The sequence below is a fragment of the Pseudorca crassidens genome, chromosome 13 (genome assembly GCF_039906515.1).
Source record: "Pseudorca crassidens isolate mPseCra1 chromosome 13, mPseCra1.hap1, whole genome shotgun sequence".
Lineage (NCBI taxonomy): Eukaryota > Metazoa > Chordata > Mammalia > Artiodactyla > Delphinidae > Pseudorca > Pseudorca crassidens.
Window position 1 is genome coordinate 2,600,899 of NC_090308.1, and position 20,603 is coordinate 2,621,501.

The window sequence follows — 20,603 nt, forward strand, 5'->3', positions numbered from 1 at the left end:
CAGACTGGGTGACGTTGCAGGAATTGGGTCTCCCACAAGTCTGCAGCCACACACTTGAAGCGTGTCAGCAGAGCTGGTTCCTCTAAGAGCTCTGAAGAAGAATCTGTGCCATGCTCTTCTCTTAGCTGCTAGAGTTGTGGGCAGTCCTTGGAGTCCTTGGCGTGTAGCCACATCACCCAATTTCTGTCTTGTCATCACAGGACCTTCTTTTCGCTGTGTGTCTCTGTCTTCTCGTCTTATGAGGACACCCATCATATCAGATGAGGGCCCCCCCAATGGCCTCATTCTAGCTACTTACATCTGCAAAGACCCTATTTCCAAGTAAGGTCACGTTCTCCGGTTCTGGGGTTTGGGATATCAACATATCTTTTGGGGGGACACAATTCAACTCATACTTTCTTTCTCCTCCTCCGTCCTCCATCTCATGGCTCTGTCTTCTTGAGACCCGAGCCTGCATTATGGGGCTCAGCTCTGAGTCACAGGCTTTTCTGTGAACCAAACGTGGTCCAGAGTGTTGCTTCCACGTGAGGTTGTGTCCATGTTTCAATCCAGTGGCACACCATCCAAACTCGAGTACCTTGCCTCCCTGCTCTCCCCCTGCAGGATGTTGGGGATATAACCAGTGTAGCCGTGTGGGGCTGGAACGACTGGACAGGTCAGGAAGAAAGGGTCCACCATAGACGATTGAGCAGGGAATGGACACGGTGGGGCAGGTGTCAGGAAAACTAGCCCAGGAGAGCTCTTGAGATACTTGGGAGGGAGAGGCGGGGTCAGACCAGCTACCATGGGGGTTGAGGCATGAAGCAGTGAGGCTTGGGGCTGGGTGGCGGCCACAGTGATGGGGTTAATGTGGTGACAGCAGAGTGACTTTGTGGAAAACATCAACAGGATATGGGGACTGGTCGGCTGTGACGGGTGCACTGGTGAGCTGGTCACCATGACATCCATCACCTACGCAAGTAACATGGCCAAAACTGACCCTCGGGGAAAAAGGTCTTATTTATTTTTTGCCTCTGGTTTCACTCTGAATCTTTCATGAACCTTGGAGTGTCGTGGTTTTCACTTGCTCATGTAGTGAATCTGAACAAATGACTCATTGGGTCTGGAATAATCTCGCTTCTGGGACTCGTCATCCATTCCTTGTCTGTTCTTTTTGTGTTTTCAGCCACTCCTAGATATTCCTCTTCTTTGTTTTCCTTCTGTATCATGCATGAATGTTTTTATATTTCTGCTCAGGGCTATGACCCAGATATCTAGACATTTGTTGTTTAAAAGAACAGAGCAAAAAGCAGTAGCTGTTTTCTGTATTTTTCTTGCACAATTCATCTGCACAGAATGCACCAATTTTTCATAAAAATCTTCTCTGTCATGCCCTTCAGTATCCCTTTCAGTATCCCTTAGATTTATTTTTCTAATTTTATTCAATCAAGTATGATTTTTTAAAAAGACTCTTACACTTACTTTCTCTTGTTGTGTTCTTGTTTATAGGAATCCAACTGGCCACAAGGTCAATCTGTGGCTACAGGGTTCCTACACTTTGAAGGGGAAAAAATGTATTCTTAGACTAGGGTGGTGAGTAAAAGTCAGTGGTGGGAGAGTGTAGGTGGTGAGGCAGAGCGTCTGTGCAGGGAGATGTGATAGCCAGGGTGCTATAGGGGAAGGATGGAAACTCATCAAAAACTAAATTTGGGACCGAGCCCTGGAGAACGTGACCAATGATGCAGCTTTGGAGGAAAGACTGATCATTCCTAGTGATTTTATGACTGTGTTTTCATGATCTGTTCCTGTGGTTTTTGGCTTAATTCTAAATAAGCTGTCAGGAAGCCAGACCTCGTTCGTGGAGAGCCGTCTCTCTTCCCAGCAGAACCTTCACTCCCACCTGAGGGCAGCAGAGCAAGTAATTAAACACAAACAGCTGTTAAAGGAATAACTGCCAGGTGGAAGGTCTCAGATGGTCAGCTCCCAAATCTGCGTGCTGGTATGTTCTCATTAACCCACCTCCCTGAGATACTGAGTAGCTTACTTCCTTGCCAATAAAAGAAGAAAACTCGGGATAAACTTTATGTCTCGGTGGCCACATGTAGATCACGTTTGTCCATCCACAGAAATCATGACGACATATAGGATGAGGAATTGAGACGGTAGAGCCCTCTGGCTTCAGTAATTTTCTAGACACGTAGGGACACAGCACAGCTGTGGACCTTGGTGGGCCCACATGGAGACAGCACGGGGAGAGTAGTGGCCTCCCCAGGGCGTGCGGGGCTCATGCCAATGCTGCAGGCAAGCGGCGCGTCTCTCCCCACGCTCTCACGGCCCCTCTGGGGTCTCCTTTTACCACCAGACTGTAAGCTTAGCCCAGCTCCTGCTCACCGCAAAGACCCATAAGTGCTTATTAAATAAAGCCACGTATAAACCTACAGGACGGGTGTTAACTCTGGCCCCAAATTCGTGGTAGGCTTCTGTATCTTCTGTATCTTCTGACTCACGGTCATCCCCTCACAGTAGCAAGAAAAGAATCTTTAATCAGTACAGTCCTTACACCCGGACAAGAGGAGCCCTGGCCTGGGCCCTGAGGACTAGAAGCCCCCTCTGGCCTGCACTGGCCTTGCCCCTCACTAAAGGTGTGCTCCTGCAGATTCTGTTCCCCTCCCGTCTAGACTGTGCTCCAGGCGCCTGGGATCCAGAATTTCCTGCACCCGTGACCGCCAGGCCTCCTCCTTAAGCCTCTGTGGGAGTCCCATGGAGGTCCGTCCACCCCAGGGGTGGGCCACGCCAGCAGTGTGTCCATCCCCATGTCCATTCCATCCATGTTGTCAGATACGTGTGCTGAGTTGTCCCTAGGATTCCCCTGTTAACCCTTCCGTGTCTGCAGGGTCTGTAGTGATGTCCCTCGTTCATTCCTGGTATTTGTAATCTGTGTCTTCTCTTTCTTCTCTTATTTTCTGTTAGTGTTGTTAGAGATTTGTCAGTTTTATTGATCTTTTAAAAAACACAGTTCTTTGTTCCATTGATTTTCTCTTTCCAATTTCATTTATTTCTGTTCTTTCTTTCTGTTCATGGATGCACTCATTCATTTTCTTGTATTTATTTATGTCCTTCCCTGTGCTTGCTTTGGGCTTACGTTGGTCTTCTTTCTTTAGGTCTTTGAGATGAGCGTTTTCTATTGCTTAACTCTCCGTCTCACCCGCTCCTTCCTCTTTTCCCTTCATTCAGCTACTTGAGCTCAACCTGTGAATTTTTATTTTGGTTATTGTGCCTTTCAGATTCCAAATTTCCACTTAGTTCTTCTTTATATCTCCTGTTTCTTAGCTGAGACTTTCCATCTCTTTGCTGAAGTTTTCTATTTTTTTTTTTTCATTTGTTTCCAGCCTGTTTGAAATTGCTTGTGGATGCATTTTTTTTCATGTCTGCTTTGAAATGTTTGTCAGGTAATTCTTAACATTTTTGTCATCTTGGTTTGACACCCACAGTTCTCTTTTTCACTCTGATTGAGATTTTTCTGGTTCTTGGTATGATGAGTGATTTTTTTATTGAAACCTGGACTTTTGGGGTATTTTGCCATGAAACTCTGGATCTCATCTAAGGCTCTTGTTTAACAGGCGTGCTCGAACACCACTCCAGCAGAGGAAGTGAGGGTCTACCTCATTACCACGGGGATGGGTGCAAGAATTCCAGGTTTTCATAGCCTGTACTGGTACCAAGGGGAAGGGTGTCAATACCACTGGGCAGTGGTTGGAGCCTTTGTGTCCACTGGGCATTGGTGGTGGTGTTGGGGCATCTTGTTCCAGCCTGGTGAGGGAGGACAATAGGCTTCTCACATGAGACAGCAGGCTTTTGTTGGGGCTTCCTGGGTTTTTTTGGTCTGTGCCCATTGCTATTTCTGGGTTACTGGTTTCTTCAGCTGCAAGTCTGAGATACACAAGGCAAAAAGCAAACCCAGGGAACTCATCACCACTGTGTCATTCCTCAGGGCCTGAAGTCTTCAGCTGAGGTCTTCTTCTCTCCCCCTTCCAGAGTCTTCTTATGTTTGTTGTATATGAAATGTCCAGGGTGTTCAGTTGTTCATAATGAGAAGAATAGGGAAAGGAGCATGAGTTCCATCTTCCTAGAAGTAGAAGACGTAATATATATACTTCCAGGAAAAAATGAAAAGAGACGGTGTTGGACCACACACACACACACACACACACACACACACACACGTGTGCAGGTGTGTGCATGTGCACCTTGTTTTACAAGAAAGTATACTGAAGAATTCAGAACAAAGTGCATTCTGCTGGGGAAATGATCACAATACTGAAGGCAGTGTTTGCGCATATCTGTCCATTGTTACTGATTTAAAGCCCTGGCATGCTTCAGGGATTAAGGCTAGAGTTTTAGCTTTAATGCTCCAGGTTTGAAATAGGGCTTAACATAAGCAAAACTGGACTGAACCTTGCAGATGTTCAGAGATTCAAGTTATACATTTTTCAGTTGACTTGCCCATGATGGTACCGAAGGAGCATCGTTACAGCAATAAATCAAGAGATTGGTAAGGAAAGGAGAAGAAGACATTGCATGGTGATTTTAGACATAAACATGATTAAACTTAAGTTGCATTGATTTCATTAGTATTCCATGGGTATTTTGAACATTATACTGTCGATTCTAGTTAAATATAGAATATGGCGTCTATGAAAATTGAAGCCCTCTCAGATGTTTAAAGATGTCCTTCCATTTAGAAAATCATGGTTGTTCTGTAAATGATATGAACCTTTTTAACCCCTAATTTGCTTTCAGCTGTGTTGAGTCAGAGGCAGACGCAGAAACTGAAGTGTTTACTTGAAAAATACTTCTTGATGGTAATTAAATCCATCCTGGAGAATAGAGGCTATGTTTATACATCTATAAATCCAAGAGATGGTTGGGACCAGAAAGATTGCATACAGCTCACTGAAGAATGGACCAGGATTTGATTCATCCTTTCTTCTCTTTTGTTATTTGACATTTACTAATCCTCTCAACCCACCTCTACCTCAGGGTCTTCACCAGTTTCATTGGAGATTCTGACTTTCCTGAGAACAAGGTGGTGTAAAGATTAGGAATGATTAGAAATGGAATGTGAGGGACTTCTTTGGTGGTGCAGTGGTTAAGAACCCACATGCCAGTGCAGGGGACGCAGGTTCGAGCCCTGGTCCGGGAAGATCCCACATGCCTCAGAGCAACTAAGCCCATGCGCCACAATTACTGAGCCTGTGCTCTAGAGCCCACAAGCCACAACTACTGAGCCCACGAGCCACAACTACTGAGCCCGTGTGCCACAACTACTGAAGCCCGCATGCCTAAAAGCCCGTGCTCTGCAACAAGAGAAACCACTGCAATGAGAAGCCCGCGCACTGCAACGAAGACCCAATGCAGCCAAAAATAAATAAATAATTTTTTAAAAAAGAAATGGAATGTGATTTGAGATTCAGGTAGCGTACAAAGTTATCTTAAGTAGTTTCTTCTTCTCTGCATGTATTTATCCTTAAGTACATGTCCGTCTTTTTTTTTTTTTTTTTTGTAGTACACGGGCCTCTCACTTTTGTGGCCTCTCCCGTTGCGGAGCACAGGCTCCGGACGCGCAGACTCAGCGGCCATGGCTCACGGTCCCAGCCGCTCCGCGGCATGTGGGATCCTCCTGGACCGGGGCACGAACCTGTGTCCCCTGCATCGGCAGGCGGACTCTCAACCACTGCGCCACTAGGGAAGCCCCATGTCCGTCTTTATTTCTGGCTTCTGGGGCCATTGTTCTTATTCCTCCATCAATGAAAGTAGTGATTTGTTACATTTGTGCCCAGCTTGACGGCATCTCCACAGGCATCATCCCTGTGAGGACCCGGGGAGGTACGTATATGAATTATGCCCAGTTTACGTAAGAGGTAACTGAGCCCCCGCTGGGATAAGTGATGTCCCAGGTGGCAGAGTGGGGGATGAGCCCTGTCCAGGCTCCCGGCTTGCACGTGTGTAACCCTGCTCCTCCTTTGCTTCTCTGACGGCTACCCACTGTGCAGCTCATGAGTCTCTTATTCCTCCTAGCTGTGTACATAATTAGCTCAGCTTAAGCCACAGAACTCAGTACATTTTAATTTGGTGGTACAACTGATCATGTCTATTATTTCTTGCTCACGGAAACCAGTGGTGGGGACTTCAGTTTAGAAGTCACCTATTCCGATCACGTAGTGAAAATGTAAGTGTAAAGATTTCAGTTGTTTGGGAAAGTAAGCCATGGTGGTGAAACCTAGAGTAAGTTAACAGCTGTTAATCGTTAAGCTAGGGGTCCCCGACCCACGGGCCGCAGACTGCGACCGGTCCGCAGCCTGTTGCGAACCGGGCTGCACGGCAGGAGGTGAGCGGCGAGCACGTGAGGGAAGCTTCACCTGCTTCCCCTTCGCTCCCATTGCCACCTGAGCCACCCCACCCCACCGCCCCTGTCCTTGGAAGGATTGTCTTCCGCCAAACCGGTCCCCGGTGCCAGAAGGGCTGGGGACCACTGATTTCAGCGGCAGCACAGGTCTGCCTGGTTCCCAGAGCACACTGCTGATCACAGGCGCTTCGCCTACGAGACCTCATCCAGCATCTTCTGTATTCCTGGCTCCGAGCCAGAATCACAAGGCAGGAGAAACGGGAGCCGCAGGGAAGAGCCTTTGTTTACACCAGTTACTTTTTACCATCCTAACAAGCATCCTATTTACAGCACCCTAATAAAGGAGGCTGTTGGGTACAGCTCAGCTTTTGAGAGACGGAAATTTTCTGTGTAGAATCCAAGTGATTGAACTCTGTTATTTGATACCAAGCTGAGTCCCAGTATGTTTCCAACAGAATTAGTCATGACGAAAATACACTGAGGTAAATTAGTTTTTTTCCGGATCCAATAAAGAACACAAACATTTTAATGAACTAAATATGACTTTTAACTGTCAATACACAGATATAATTACACTAGGGAATATTTTCCTTTTTCTGTGATTGTGCAATATTAGCAAGAAGAATTCTCTGCTTTAAAGGTAATGAGCAGTAATAGGGACTCCCTGGCAGTCCAGTGGGTAAGACTCTGCACTCCCGATGTAGGGAGCACAGGTTTGATCCCTGGTTGGGGAACTAAGATCCCGCATGCCACACAGGGCAGCCAAAATAAATAAATAAAATATAATGAGCAATAATAATAATAGATAATTCTTTAGTCCACTTCTCAATCTAATTCCTCTTCACCTTTCTAGAATAACTCTCTCATAATTGCCCTTTTTCTTGTTAACACCTTTATTCTATATTTCTTCCATCATTTTAAATGTGCCCAGACATTCACTACCCTTTAGTATAAGTCAAGATAATTTGTAAATTTATTTATTTTTATGTATTTATTTTTGGCTGCGTTGGGTCTTCATTGCTGCGCACGGGCTTTCTCTAGTTGTGGCGAGCGGGGGCTACTCTTCGTTGCGGTGCGCGGGCTTCTCATTGCAGTGGCTTCTCTTATTGTGGAGCACAGGCTCTAGATGCGCGGGCTTCAGTAGTTGTGGTACGCAGGCTCAGTAGTTGTAGTTCTCGGGCTCTAGAGCGCAGGCTCAGTAGTTGTGGCGCACGGGCTTAGTTGCTCCCCGGTATGTGGGATCTTCCCAGACCAGGGATCGAACCTGTGTCCCCTGCATTGGCAGGTGGATTCTTAACCACTGCGCCACCAGAGAAGACCTAAGTCAAGGTAATTTGAATTCTTCTGTTACCGCTAACCCAGCTTTGTCCCTTACCATGCCACTGAAATTGTTTCTAGAAGGCTACTGTTTACCTTTTTCTTAGTAAATCATCAGTATTTCCTCATTAAGACTAATGCTGCATTTGGAAACTGATTATTCTCTTATTCCTGAGCTGTAGCTATCCAGGTGAGATGGAGCTGGGTTCTAGTCCTGCTGTCTGGTTTTAAGGAAGTCACCTCTCTATCTATGTAAAGAGATGACACCGCCTACTTCAGTGTTACTGAGAACATTTTATAAGATGATAGATGTCAAGCCCTAACCACAAGGTAGATACCTAGTAGATGCTAGGTTTCTTTCTCTTTTCCTACTAATTCTCTTCCCTAAGCATCCTTTATTCTAGACTTTTCTGGATAATTTTCCTCTTCCCAATCACTGATTATGGATATCTTGGACTTGTTTTATTTTGACCCTATTTCCAAATAAAGTCCTGTTCACAGGCCCTGGTGATGCGGGGGCACGTGCATGGCGGGTTACTTGCTCGCCAGCTCTTGGTGCTATCGTTCTTTTAAAATTTTATATAATGGTTGTAAAGCGACATCTCCTCATTTTATTTTATTTTTCTCATCATGTTTAATGAGTTGAGAGTGTCTTCATATACTTTCCAGTCATGTAGATTTCTCTTGCTCCAAACTGCTTTCAAAATTTTCCTATGTTTTGATTGGGTTCCTGTCTTTTCTCATTGATAAGTACATTAACCATGTGATTATTGATACAGAAAAAGCAGTTGATGAAATTTCAACACAGAAGTTTGATAAAAACTTTGTTTATTGTAGTCATAGAGAAATACTATTGATTTTTAAGCAGATTTTATATCCCTCAGTCTCTTGGAACTTTCATTAGTTTTAAGTCCCTCTGTTCTGTCGGGATTTCTATGGTTAGGATTGTGTCATCTGCCAATAAGGATATTCTTTCACCTTCCCCCTTCCAAACCGTGTGCCACTCGTTTCTTTCCTACCTCCTCTCCCCCTTTTTCTCCCCTTCTCCCTCCCCAACCTCCCCTCCCCTCCCTCCCCTCCCCTCCCCCTCCTCCCTCTCCTTCTTTTATCTCACTGCATTGGTAAGGACCTTTGTTTAACAGTTGTGATGTTAAGGAAGAATCCTTGCTTCTGATTTTAAGTTTTCTCCACTAAGTGTGATATTTGCTAAATGTTTTGGGAATGTGGCCTTTACCACATTGAAGACATTTTCTTCCACTCCCAGTTTTCTGGAAGAGTTTGGACGGGGGTTGGTGATGTGCTCAGTCTGGTGTCTCTTCAGGGTCACTTTGGCCATTGCATGTGGAGGGTCCAGAGAGGGGCTGCTGCGGTGGCCCAAGTCCAAGACTGCAGCCTGCGTCAGGAGGGTGGGTGGCGGTGGAGACAAACAGAAGTGAGTCATTTGAGAACTGCTTAAAGGGAGATTAATGGGACTTGGTGATAGACAGGATGTGGGGAAGGAGGAACAGGGAATGTCAGAGCTGACTGCCAGCTCTTGGCTTGCTCAGCTGGGTGGACACCGTTGTTGGGGTAGGGAACGCGGCAAGAGGTACTGACTGCACAAGGTGACATTGACGTGTTTTCGAGGTAGTCACAGTAGGATGCTGAGTAGATACAGGATCCAGGGGCCTGGAGCACAGAAGAGGGATCTGGTTCAGTCTAGACTCGAACCTCATTGAAAGCTAATGGATGTGGGCCGCTAGGAAACCAGTGTGAACTTCAGCATTTTAGATGTTCCAGAGGGGCAGAATGGAACAGCAGAAACAGAAGCAATAATCAGAGACACAGCTGAAAATAACTATCTGGGAAAAGATCAGAATACCCAGTTTAAAGAGGTGTTGCAGGGGAAATTGAAGAGGCTCCCATTCAGGCAGAAAGTTTTGTTCCTAAGGGCTAAACATTACATCACAAATTATAGCAGTTGTACCTAAGTGTCTAGGTAAGTGAATAATTATAAACTCCTCAAAGTTTTAGTAACAACTGTGAACTATGAAGAAACTAATATATTTTAAGTACATGAATTATAACTCCGTACATCCACCACCATAACTGGATGAAAGTTAGTGAGGCACTGGATGCAGTGAGCTGTTTTACCTTTGAAGTTTTCAGGAATGGATTGGCGGTGCAGGTGTGTTACTGTGAAGTATGTATCATGCAAACTCATCCACTGAAAATAGCAAGGATTTGGGAAAATGTAGGGTGGGATAGAATACTCAAAACCTTGGAAATTTTGTAACCAGAACACTAAGCAAAAAAAAAAAAAAAATCCTAATTAAAGATCCTTGCACAGAAAGGGCATATGAAATTCCTAATAGATAAAGTAAGCTGCAGTACACACAGAACTTTAATCAAGAGGAAGGCAAAGGCGGCTTGATGACAGACCAGGGGAGGACGGGTGGGGGTGCCTGGCCTTGGAGACGAGGACAGAGGTGGATGGTTACAGGCAAACGCAGCGATGCCAGCGTCGGCTGTTCTGGACCACTGTCTGCGCTTGTTTCTTTTGACAAAGATCCGGAGACGCATGCAACAGACACTTTCAAGACGGAACGTGTGACCAAACGGGACCAAGAGGGACAGCGTGGGGTCACAGGGCATCGTTTATAGAAGAGCGCGCCTCTGCGTCCTGCCCTGCTCACTTGTGTTAGCCTTTTGTGTTCAGTGTCGTGACTTAGAACCCTTGTGTGCCGGAGACATTGGTCCACGCCCGCGGCAGCTTTTACGTTATATTCACACCGGATCGGTCCCAACTCCATCAGTTACACGTGCATGTTATAAAACACGTGCCCCTAGCAAACCCGCTGCATTTCATCCACAGCTTGCGTATCTCTAGATGTGCTTTTTGTAGAGGGTCCAGTGGTAGGGAGATGTTGACTATCTGCAGATGCATCTGGAAGGAGAAACTGACCTTGAACCACCTTGGCTGCAGACTGTGTATTACTGTTCTATCTGAAGATTTCCTTGTAAGCGTGAGGGGTATTTAAGCGTCTGTTACTTACGATCTACTTGAACTTATCCTAATTATGTGGGAGATGGGGCAGTTCTTTTCCAGATGCAACACTCATATCTTATGCAAAATCAAGTTCCAACTCCTTGATTGTGAGAAACGTGAGCCACTTTCTTCAAAAAAATGAAAATAATATCCAGAATTAATGTAAGTCCTTCTGAAGACAGCAGTTAGAGGAATTGAAAGGTGACCCTAAAACAAATGTTCCCCGAGGAAGAAATGCCAGTCTCTTCCATTCTTTTAATCAGTTACATTTCATATTCTCATAATTTATTTCATTCTCCTTTTGTTTGCTCTTGAGTGGAAAAAATTAACACCTTAAAGCAGAAAGGTACGCGTAGGGTTAACTGAATTGCAGAAAAGAAATTGGAGGCTGCCAGTTTTTCTGAATCGTAATCACAGTAAATACAGTTTTGCATTCTTCTAAATGAAACCCTGGTTCTTTGATTTCGTGTGCTATGTATTACTTTTTCTTCTATTTCTTCTGTGAAGAAATTTTGAGCAACCAAGGGGAACACTTGAGAAGAAGAGAAGATGTATTTTTAAAGACGCAGGTTCTGAAGGCAATGGCGCACCCCTGATGGCCACCGTTCTCATGGGACACACTGTTGACCTGCCTGAGCTCTGATTGTGAACTCGCTCCCCTTCAAGGCTGTGTCTCTGTTTGATTAACGTGGCAACTTGGTAAAATCATGTTCTCTGCTTCCTCAGGAAGTTAAAACATATATTCTCTGAACTTAAAACTGATCTCAGCTCATGTGACTTGAACCCTGTGTACAAGCTAGGGTGTCAGTCCAAAGAAAGCTGTCATCCCTCTCCTATGGCCTACGGTATAGCATAAAAAGATAATTAAGATTCAAAATGTGTCCAGTTATTCCCATAATGACATAATTGGAAAAGGGGGTTTAAATCAACGTGCGTAGCCATCGACATGCGCCGGTGAATAAGTGTTCCGTGGGTTGTAAACTTAAAATGACAACATAGTTGGTAACATGGCTTTACCCGTTTTGCTTGGTGAGATGAGTCATGGTTAGAGAGCGACTAAGAAAGTTTTAGCAGATTCAGAGAGACGGATGGATGGGGGAGTCAGAACGAACGATGCTGTACTTGCTCAGCCCCCAGCAAAAGGCCTGTGACTGCAGGGACATCCGTGGGTCATCAGGGGAAGCCAGTAAGGAAGGAGATGGGAGCGGTTCATCGGGGGAGGTCCGAGCAGAGGTTCAGGGGACAGTTGTGTCATAGAGGACGATCTGGGTGGTCAGACGTGTCCCAGGCTCCAAGGAGGCAGGCCTTATGAAGCAGGTACTTTGACAAAGCCAGAGGGAAACAACTCCCAAGAGACATTCTCGGTGCACAATTTAGGCCACGCAACTTCACGTGATCCTAATGAAAGGGGAAAGGGAGAAATTATTTTCAAAAATCCAGTCTGATCCCACAAGTAGCTTCCTAGAGGCAGCTTGGAAAAGCACAGGTGGGAAAGGCCAGAAGCAGACACACCAGGGGGATTAAGACAAATCCCTCGTCACAGCATCAGAAGGAATCAGCCCCCGCTTAGGAAACAGGCATCTTGAACCTACACGCCGTCTTATGTTTGCCCGGAACTGTGAATGGTCAGCTGCACTCCTGCTGTGACCGTGCGAGCATGTACCTCTTCCCGCTCAGCGGCCACAGTGGCGTACGAGGCAGGCACCGTAGGGCGCTTATCTCCCTTTATAAGATGAGATTACGGTTCTTGGCTTGTGGGACGCTCCCCGTGGGCTTCTCAAGGTCGCAGGGCTTGTAAGCGGCAGAGCCAGGGCTCAGAAGACCTGTTCTCAGGGCCCAAACTCTCTTGTTTTGGGGATACACAAGGTTAATAGTAATAGAGAAAGGAGTATAAAACCTCTCTTTCGAAGCTCAGTGTGGGTCCCAGTCTCCTGGTCTGGACAAGGTTCCTCACTGATTACATGTGTACATCAGTCTATGAGTTTGTGAAACTGAAGGTGTCCGAAGCCCGTGGATGACTAGATGAGGTCCAGGACGGACGGTGTCTGCAAAGGACAGTCCACACGCATCGACGAAAGAAATAGCAACTGATTGGTAAAGGCCCGGCCATCTCAGACCGACCCCGTTTACAGCAACAGACAGATTGTTCGGGAAGGTACGGCAGAGTCTCTGTCAAGGATGACAGATGGAGTTAGAGCCATCGGATGAGTTTGTCAACGCCCAGGAGAGTGTGCAGCGGTCCCTGCAAGCTGCCCAGAGCCTGTGTCCCTTTGTCCCGTCGCCACTCAAGGTGCAGCCTCGTCAGCCAGTTGTTACCATTCCCACACTCATGCTCTGTCTCTCCACACAGCCTCCCAAACCCAGGCTTCCGGACGTGCCTCTCCCCACCCACCCTTCCCGACTCCTAGACGCTCCTCTCGTATCCCTTCTGCTCTGTAACCGCGACGTGGCTGGTTCCTGATCCTGTGGGATCCTGTCCACTGGAGGCCGTTTGCCCGCCCATTGCCCCTCACGCCCGAGCGCTGGAGCTTGGGTCACTGTCTCCCTGCCCTTCGGGTAGGCTTCCGACCACAGCTCTTCTCTTAGCTGGAAAGCTTTTGCTCCTTTAAATCTCGCACGATCTGGCCCCACCGCCTTCCCCTCCACTCCTGGCTGTTGTCTGCCCCACTTGGTGTGGCCGTGGCGCCTTCTCTGGCCACTTTGAGAGCACCCTCCCGTGGGGCCCTGGACATCCACACCAGGAACTCATCTCGCACACACGGTCTCTTACTTCCTTTGCCCCCTCACCCCCAGTGACGTTTTCTTCTACTCCAGACCGTCCCCCTCCTCTCAACTTTGTCATGCTGGAAATTAATCAGTCTTAATTTACAAAACCATTCTGTCTGCCTCTGTTTCCTGTCCTAACTGGCCAGGTATGGGGCCACACTGTAGGTTCTCATCCTCCTGTTAAGACCTTCCAGGCCATCGATGAGTCCACCTACCTGCCATACCAGCCCTTCCTGCCACCACTTCCCTTTCATCCAACAAGGGTCCAGCAGTTAGTCTACTGCGATTCTCTAAAATGTCTTGTCCTGTAGCCGTTTAATTCTGTTCATCTGGGAAAAGCACAACCCTGGAAGAAGCCAATCCTTTTCCGTCCTCCGTGTCTGTGTCTGAACTCTGACAGTAGATTACCAGGGAAACACATACCGGGTGGATCGCTACTGTAACAGCCTCATCAGCGAGCCTTTCAGGATGCCCCTTTCTTCCCGGCGTGGTCCTGCGCTCACTCTGCTATTTCTTCACGATGACTGTTTTCAACTTCCTCTGCTCACATCAGCTGGGCCCCTGTTCTGGGCACCATTCTCTCCAGTGGTTCACCGTGCTTCCCACTCTACAGATAGAGGGAAAAAATAGAAGCCAACACTCAGAAACATCCTCAGACACCTGCTTCTGACCCTACAGCTGATACTTGTCTGCACCCAGCCCCTCCTTCTTCCCTTCCAGCAACGTGAGGAAGGTATCTTACCCCGGCTAAGGGTAATCAGGAAATTCACAAGACTGTTCAATACTCACTTCTTTTGTCTCCCTCCTTTCTCATACTGTATGTGTTCCAGTTTTGTTTAGCTCTGCCCTCGTCTTTGCTGTGTCACGTTCACGCACACGTGCCTTATGCTTCTGCAAAGACACTCAGGTGGTTCCTCAGAGCCTCTCCCTTCTCGTCAGCAGATCTTTGTAACAGACATGTAACTCGATACCCTCGCCCCACTTCTTCACTTTCCTTTCAATTCCAATCCGGCATTGACTCCCCCTATCTATTCACTCAGCACATACTTGCAGAGTGCCTACTATGAGCAGATACCAGTAGTTCCGTCCTCTGGGCTGCAGCAGTGAACACAGAAGACAAATGTCACTTCTGTCCCCACTGTGTGGAACTGCAGTGATTCCCCATGTGCTTGATCCCATGTGTCTGTTTCAGTTATGATAAAGCTGAACTGCTGTAACAGAGACTCCAGGATATCGTGACGAATAGGGGAGAGCTTCATCTCTCTAATGGAACGCAGTCCAGAGATGGTCCGACAGCCCATGCTACTGTGGCAGCTCCGCGCCATGAGGTCGTTCAGGGGCCTTGATTCCTTCCATCTCCTTCCTCCAGCATCTTTCAGAGTGTGGTGCTCGTCGCTGGGGTTAAAAGCAGACCATTTTCAAATTAGGTTTCCGACCTTCAAAAACCAGAAGAGGTAAAGGTCTAGGAAGATGACTTCACCTTTACTGAGATGTCCTGGAGTTACATCAGTTTCCCCTCATGTTCCGTTGGTCTGACCCTAGCCACACAGCCGCACTTAGCAGTATACAAGTCTGCGAGGTAGAGCCCCCAGCGAGGTGGCCATGCACCCAGTGAAACTCTGCCACAGTCCAACCTACATGACTTTGAAGTAAACTCTGGCCTCATTCTCTTTCTTTGCTCTAGAGTTTATTCGTGACATCGGGGTACCCTGTAACTTATATGAGTTTTTCTGGGGGCTTTTGTGTGTTTCATTTTTTACTTTACCTTCCTCCCAGGCAACACCGTCCCCTCTTTGGCTGATGTATTAGTCAGGCTTCTCCCCAGAAACAGAACTAATAGGAGATACATATATATATATATACACAGCGAGAGAAAGAGAGAGAGAGACAGAAAGGGATTTACTACAAGAAATTGGCTCATGTGATTACGAAGGCTGACAAGTCCCATGTCTGCAGTCAGAGCTGGAGACCCAGGAGAACCAGTGGTATACGTTCCAGTCTGAAAGCTGGCAGCCTTGACACCCAGGAAGAGCCATTGTTCCAGTTTGAGTTCAAGGGCAGGAAAAGGCTGATATCCCGGCTCCAAGGCAGCCGGGCAGGTGGAAGTCTCTCATGTTTGTTGCACTCAGGCCTTCAGCTGATGGGATGAGGCCTCCCCACATTAGGGAGGGCCATCTGCTTCACCCCGTCTGCCGGTTCAGATGGTAACCTCGTGCAAAAACTTCCCCACAAACGTGCCCAGAATAACGTGTGACCAAATTCTGGGCTTCCTCTGACCCAGTCAAGTTGACACATAAAATTAACCATCCCAGGTGATTAGCAAATGGTAGGGCACTTGCTACGATAAGGAAAGATGGAGGAGCTGTTTGTGTTCCTGGCTGAGTCAGGGGAAAATGATGAGTTCAGTCTGGACGTGTTACTTGAGTCTCCAGGGAGGTCGTGGAGTTACAGTTTCCAGCAGCGAGTGGATACGTTTGTCTGAAGCTTGGTAGATAAGTCTGGGACGGAGATAAGAATGGAGATACCATGTGAGTATAAATGGTGTGTCTCTAGCTAGCTACCCTGTCAGGTTTCTGACCATCACCTTTGCCCTCTCGGTTTTGTCTGCCCGTCATCTGGTCCATCCCCAGTCCAGCTGATGCTCCCGCCGACGAGATCTCCACGGGCCTGCTGTTCACCACGCCCCGGCCCAGCCCCACCCGTCTGCTTCCTGCAGATGTGCCGGTACCTCTTACCCTTCTTTTCCAGCTCTTCCTGGATCAGAGTCAGTTACCACACAAAGTGTAAAACCGGAGAAAAACATTCTAATTAAAGCCCCTTAGTGGCCCCTTGCACTCAGGACAGAACCTAAAGTTCTGGAGAGGAAGGCGGGCCCCTGTCCTCCCTGGAGGCCCCTTCTCACGGGCGTTGAGTACACCAAGCTGTCTCAAGCTCGGGGGCTGTTCACGTGGGGTTGGCTGTGTTTTGATCAGGACTCCGTATTCTTTGTGTGGGTGGTTCTCTTCCCTTTTTTCTTTACCAGGATAATACCTAACTCACCCTTTGCTTTTCATTTTCCCTGGGGCTCCCCTGTCTCTCTGGCCTGGGATGAGGCCCTCCTGTTACCTGTTCCCATGACAGCCGTACGTGCACAGTTAACTATGCTGTCATTTGTTCCGTGACTGCTCCCCCACCAGAAGGCCAGCTCCGTGAAGCCAGCCTCTCCCTGTTCACCACTGCTTCTCCAGAGGTTATTTCACAGCCTCGGGGATTAATCCCGATTTCCTGAATAAATGGCTATTGCGAGCAGAATTGCGTAAACACATAACACACGGATCCCATTGGTCGCTAAGACCAAGCTGGAGGAAAGGTGAATTCATGAGGTGATGGAACCAGAGTCCAGACATTCTCTCCTGACGACCATGTGTTTCAGCTGTTGACGGGAAACACACCTCAAAGCTGGGATTTTCTGAGCCGCTTGATGTGTTAATGTGAGTTAATTCACAGTATCTTCTATCTTGATAGAGAAAGAGAGTCATTAATTCCTTTCAGAAATGTTATTGCAGTATTAAACAATTCCCATAACTCTTAAATTTGCCTGTGTAACCTTAGACATATATACACATGCATTTCATTTCAGAAATATTTATTGAGCAGGCAGGCTACTAGTGGGCTGTGCAATCAGTGACCACTCTCACAACAGGCCCAGAAGTGTGTAAGTGGAGGCCCTCCTATCCCATATTTTAAAACATTTAGAAGTTGTAAGTAAGACATGTTATCTATTCCCACCTCAACAAATAGAGTTGCCAAACACCAAAATTTCAAAAAATAAGTTTAAAACTATGCGTTATCTGTGATTGAAAATCAATAAAATACCCATAATGACTAAATTTAAATATTCATGTCTGGTTGGTGACAGGCTAATGACAGTTGGATGAGTAATAAAATTAAAGCATACATAATGTACAAAATACGTTATTCCATACATTTTATTTTTCTTCCCTTAAATTCAGCAAAATTAACTAATTATGCTGTTGTAATCAGGTTTTTCACACACACTGTGCTTTATGAGCAGTAATGTCAACTTACATAACCTTTTCTGAGTCAGCGTACTTAACTTTTTATTCATTTAATTTTAGAAAACTTTAATTCTGCCAAAAGCAACTGAAATCATCCATAAAATTCTTTAAGGCGTATTTAGCTTTAGATATAAACTGGGAATTTTGTATATCCTGCTCCACCTTTGTAATGAGGTCTCATAACTTTGTTATCAGAAAAAATTTTACAAAACGTTGTATTTCATCACATAAATTGATGTCACTCATGTCGCTATTTTTACCGTTTCTTAGAGGAGCCTCTGGTTCCCTTAGAGTGGCCTCTGGTTCCACACAGTGGAGGTGGAAGAGTCAGCAGCACGTTCATGCGTGTGTACGGATGCTTAGGGGAACAGGTACACGTTCAGGAAGGGTGTGAATTGTTGAATATTGTAAAATCTTCCTCAGCTGCCCCTCGCAAGTTTTGCAGATCCCACAGTGCTTCTTAAATCGTGCATCGGCGCGTGAAGAGAAGCGAGAAAACGTGCAGGTGGCACCAGTGGGAAGGGCATCCACACTGAGAGCGGGCTTGACTCGCCTTCTCTAGCTCGGTGCGGCCGTCCACACCCGCGCCGCGGACCGTGTCCGTCTGTCTGTCTGCCTGTCTCCCAGGTCACCTCACTCACCCTCACCCACCTTCGTGGGGTTTGACTCTGCGGCTGGGAGTTTGGAATAGCAGTTCCTGGATCCTGAGCAGAGCTGGTCACGACCCCGACCCCTCGGGGCGTGGGTTGTGCTGAGACTGTGAAGGCGAGGACCCCTGAAGCGCGGGCCCAGGCTCTGGGTCTGGGGGTGCGACTGTCCTCATGAGGGCAAGTAAGGTACCCCCCGGCCCGCAGGGCCCTGCGGACAGGGGGCGACAGAGCAGGACGCGGCTGTGTGCGGGCAGGGTGGCCCAGAGTGCTCTGGAAGCGCGGAGGGTGGGTCAGAGCTGCCCCCTGAGCGCGGAACGGCGGAGCCAGCGTCCGGGCTGACGGCGCCGAGCCGAGGAGGGGGTGGGTGAGGCCGGGCCGGCAGAGCGGGAGAGCAGGTCGGGCCTCGGGCGCCATCTCAGGGGTTTGGGCTCCTCCCTGAGGATGACGAGGGTCCTGGAGGATTTGAGGTTCTCATTTTAGAGTCGGTCTAGATGCTCCATGCAGAATGGGTTGAGACGGAACTGGACCTGGAGGGCCCGGGCGGGGCCGGGGGTGGTGATGCTGCAGGAACCCAGGGAACCCGCCGGGGGGCCGAGGCTGGCGATACAAAGATAGGGCGGAGAGAGACGGGTCAGTGTGGGGCACAGAAACCACTTCCCCTTTTCTGTCCTGCGTCACTGGGTGGAGGACGTGCTGTCGCTGGGACCATGTCCTGCGCGAGCAGGGAGGGGGTGGGGAAGGAGTTCCGTGTGGATGTCCGGAACTGCGTTGCCTGCTGGACGCCCAGAGGACCTGTTCAGCGGGTGGTAGGTGCCGGGTTCTGCAGCTCAGGAGTAGGTGTCAGCTCGAGACCTCGCTTGGATCTTGCAGTCTGTGCGTGATGTTTAGAGCCGTGGGTAGAAGCCAGCCCCGCCTTCCTGGGGCCTGGAATTACAGCCTCAGCGACAGCAGCCAACAGTGTCCCCTGCCATTTACCCTGGCCACACACATCGCAGATAATGGGAGGTGGAGGCCCACGCCGCCAGCCTTGGCACTGGCAGTTTCAAAGATCTTTTCACTTGATCAGGAACTCCATCCTCATCTCTTCCACGTTACTGGAAGTCTCTGCACAGTGCAACAGTTACCGAGTCTAGTCACCACGATGCTGACTTCACTGTACTGGAAGACGATGGGTGGACAGAGGGGTGATTCTTAGCGACACGGGAAAAAAAAGCAGACGAAATTCTCCCGCTCTTCTGAGACCCAGGTGATCTCTTCACCAGGAAACAAACACGTGGTTTCTGTGTAGCTCTGATCTGCCCGGTGGAATTCTTTCCCAAGCCTTTAGTCTCCACGTGGTAGATAAACGACATGTGGGCAGTGGAGAGCATTTGGACGGGCCTCCCTGGGAGAGTTATGGGCACAAGGGTGCTCTCTACCTTCTAGTTAAAGATGATCCTTGTTAAAGAAATTTCCGAGGAACAGCAAATCCAGGTAACGCACGATAGAGACATTTCTTGATTTTGTCATTCAGCAGAATGGTGAGACTCATAATTAAGTGAGGGAAGAATGTCCTTGCAGGGAGGACGGAGAGACACTTGTAACTAAGGTCATGTGAACTGAGGTTCCGGCCCCATCGCTCAGCAAACCAGGCCAGTAACCTTTGACTAAGAGGTGTGTCAGCCAGAGCATGATGGGTGGAGTTTATTTTGTACGAATTGCCTTTATTTTGCTACTTTCCCCCAAAATTGCTAATCCCAATTCAGCTGCTCTTGGGAAAGCACAGAACAAAAATCGAGCGTCTGTGGCAGGGATTTGAAGTTGGTGGACGTGCTGTACTAACGGGGAAACAGAACAACGCCGCCTCGCCGCTGTAGACTTTTTGAACGACATCATTACAAAACTGCTGGGAACATCGTGTGAATAATCTGAGTCTACTTCAGCTACTCGTGGCTACAGATTGGGAGAGAGGTTCTGATTTAGGACCGTAAGGAGAACAGCCTGGACACGAGGAACAGAGAATCTTCTTTGTGGCTTTGTGGTCAAGCTGTGTGGCCTCGGACATAGTTCTCCCAGTGTTAAATTTCTTCCGGACAGGACCTACCCAGGGTGCAAGGAGGTCAGAGTTTCAAAATGACATCAACAGAGTCTCCAAGAAAGAAAATGCATAAAAACAATATCAACAATGCCATTAAGAATCCCTTTCTTGGAGACCACTCTGCAGCCTTCCAGGTGAGCGGAGGGACCGCAGCACTGCACGTGGCCGTGAGGCCAATGCCCGCGGCTCTGTGCCGCCCTGTCACCTTTTGGCTGCACGACAGTGGCTGGCTCAAGACAGGCAGGCTTGCAGCAGAACAGGTGGCCAAGCTTGGAAAGCTTGCCACCCACGGAAATAGCAGACCCTATATTAAGTAAATGAC

General features: G+C 47.8%; 1 protein-coding gene across 2 annotated transcripts in view; it reads left to right on the top strand.

Annotated features, from left to right (window-relative positions):
- The window catches only part of RPS6KA2 (ribosomal protein S6 kinase A2), a 352,189-nt gene that overhangs the window by 109,159 nt on the left and 222,427 nt on the right, over window positions 1-20,603 (top strand). The gene's annotated exons all lie outside the window — the stretch shown is intronic.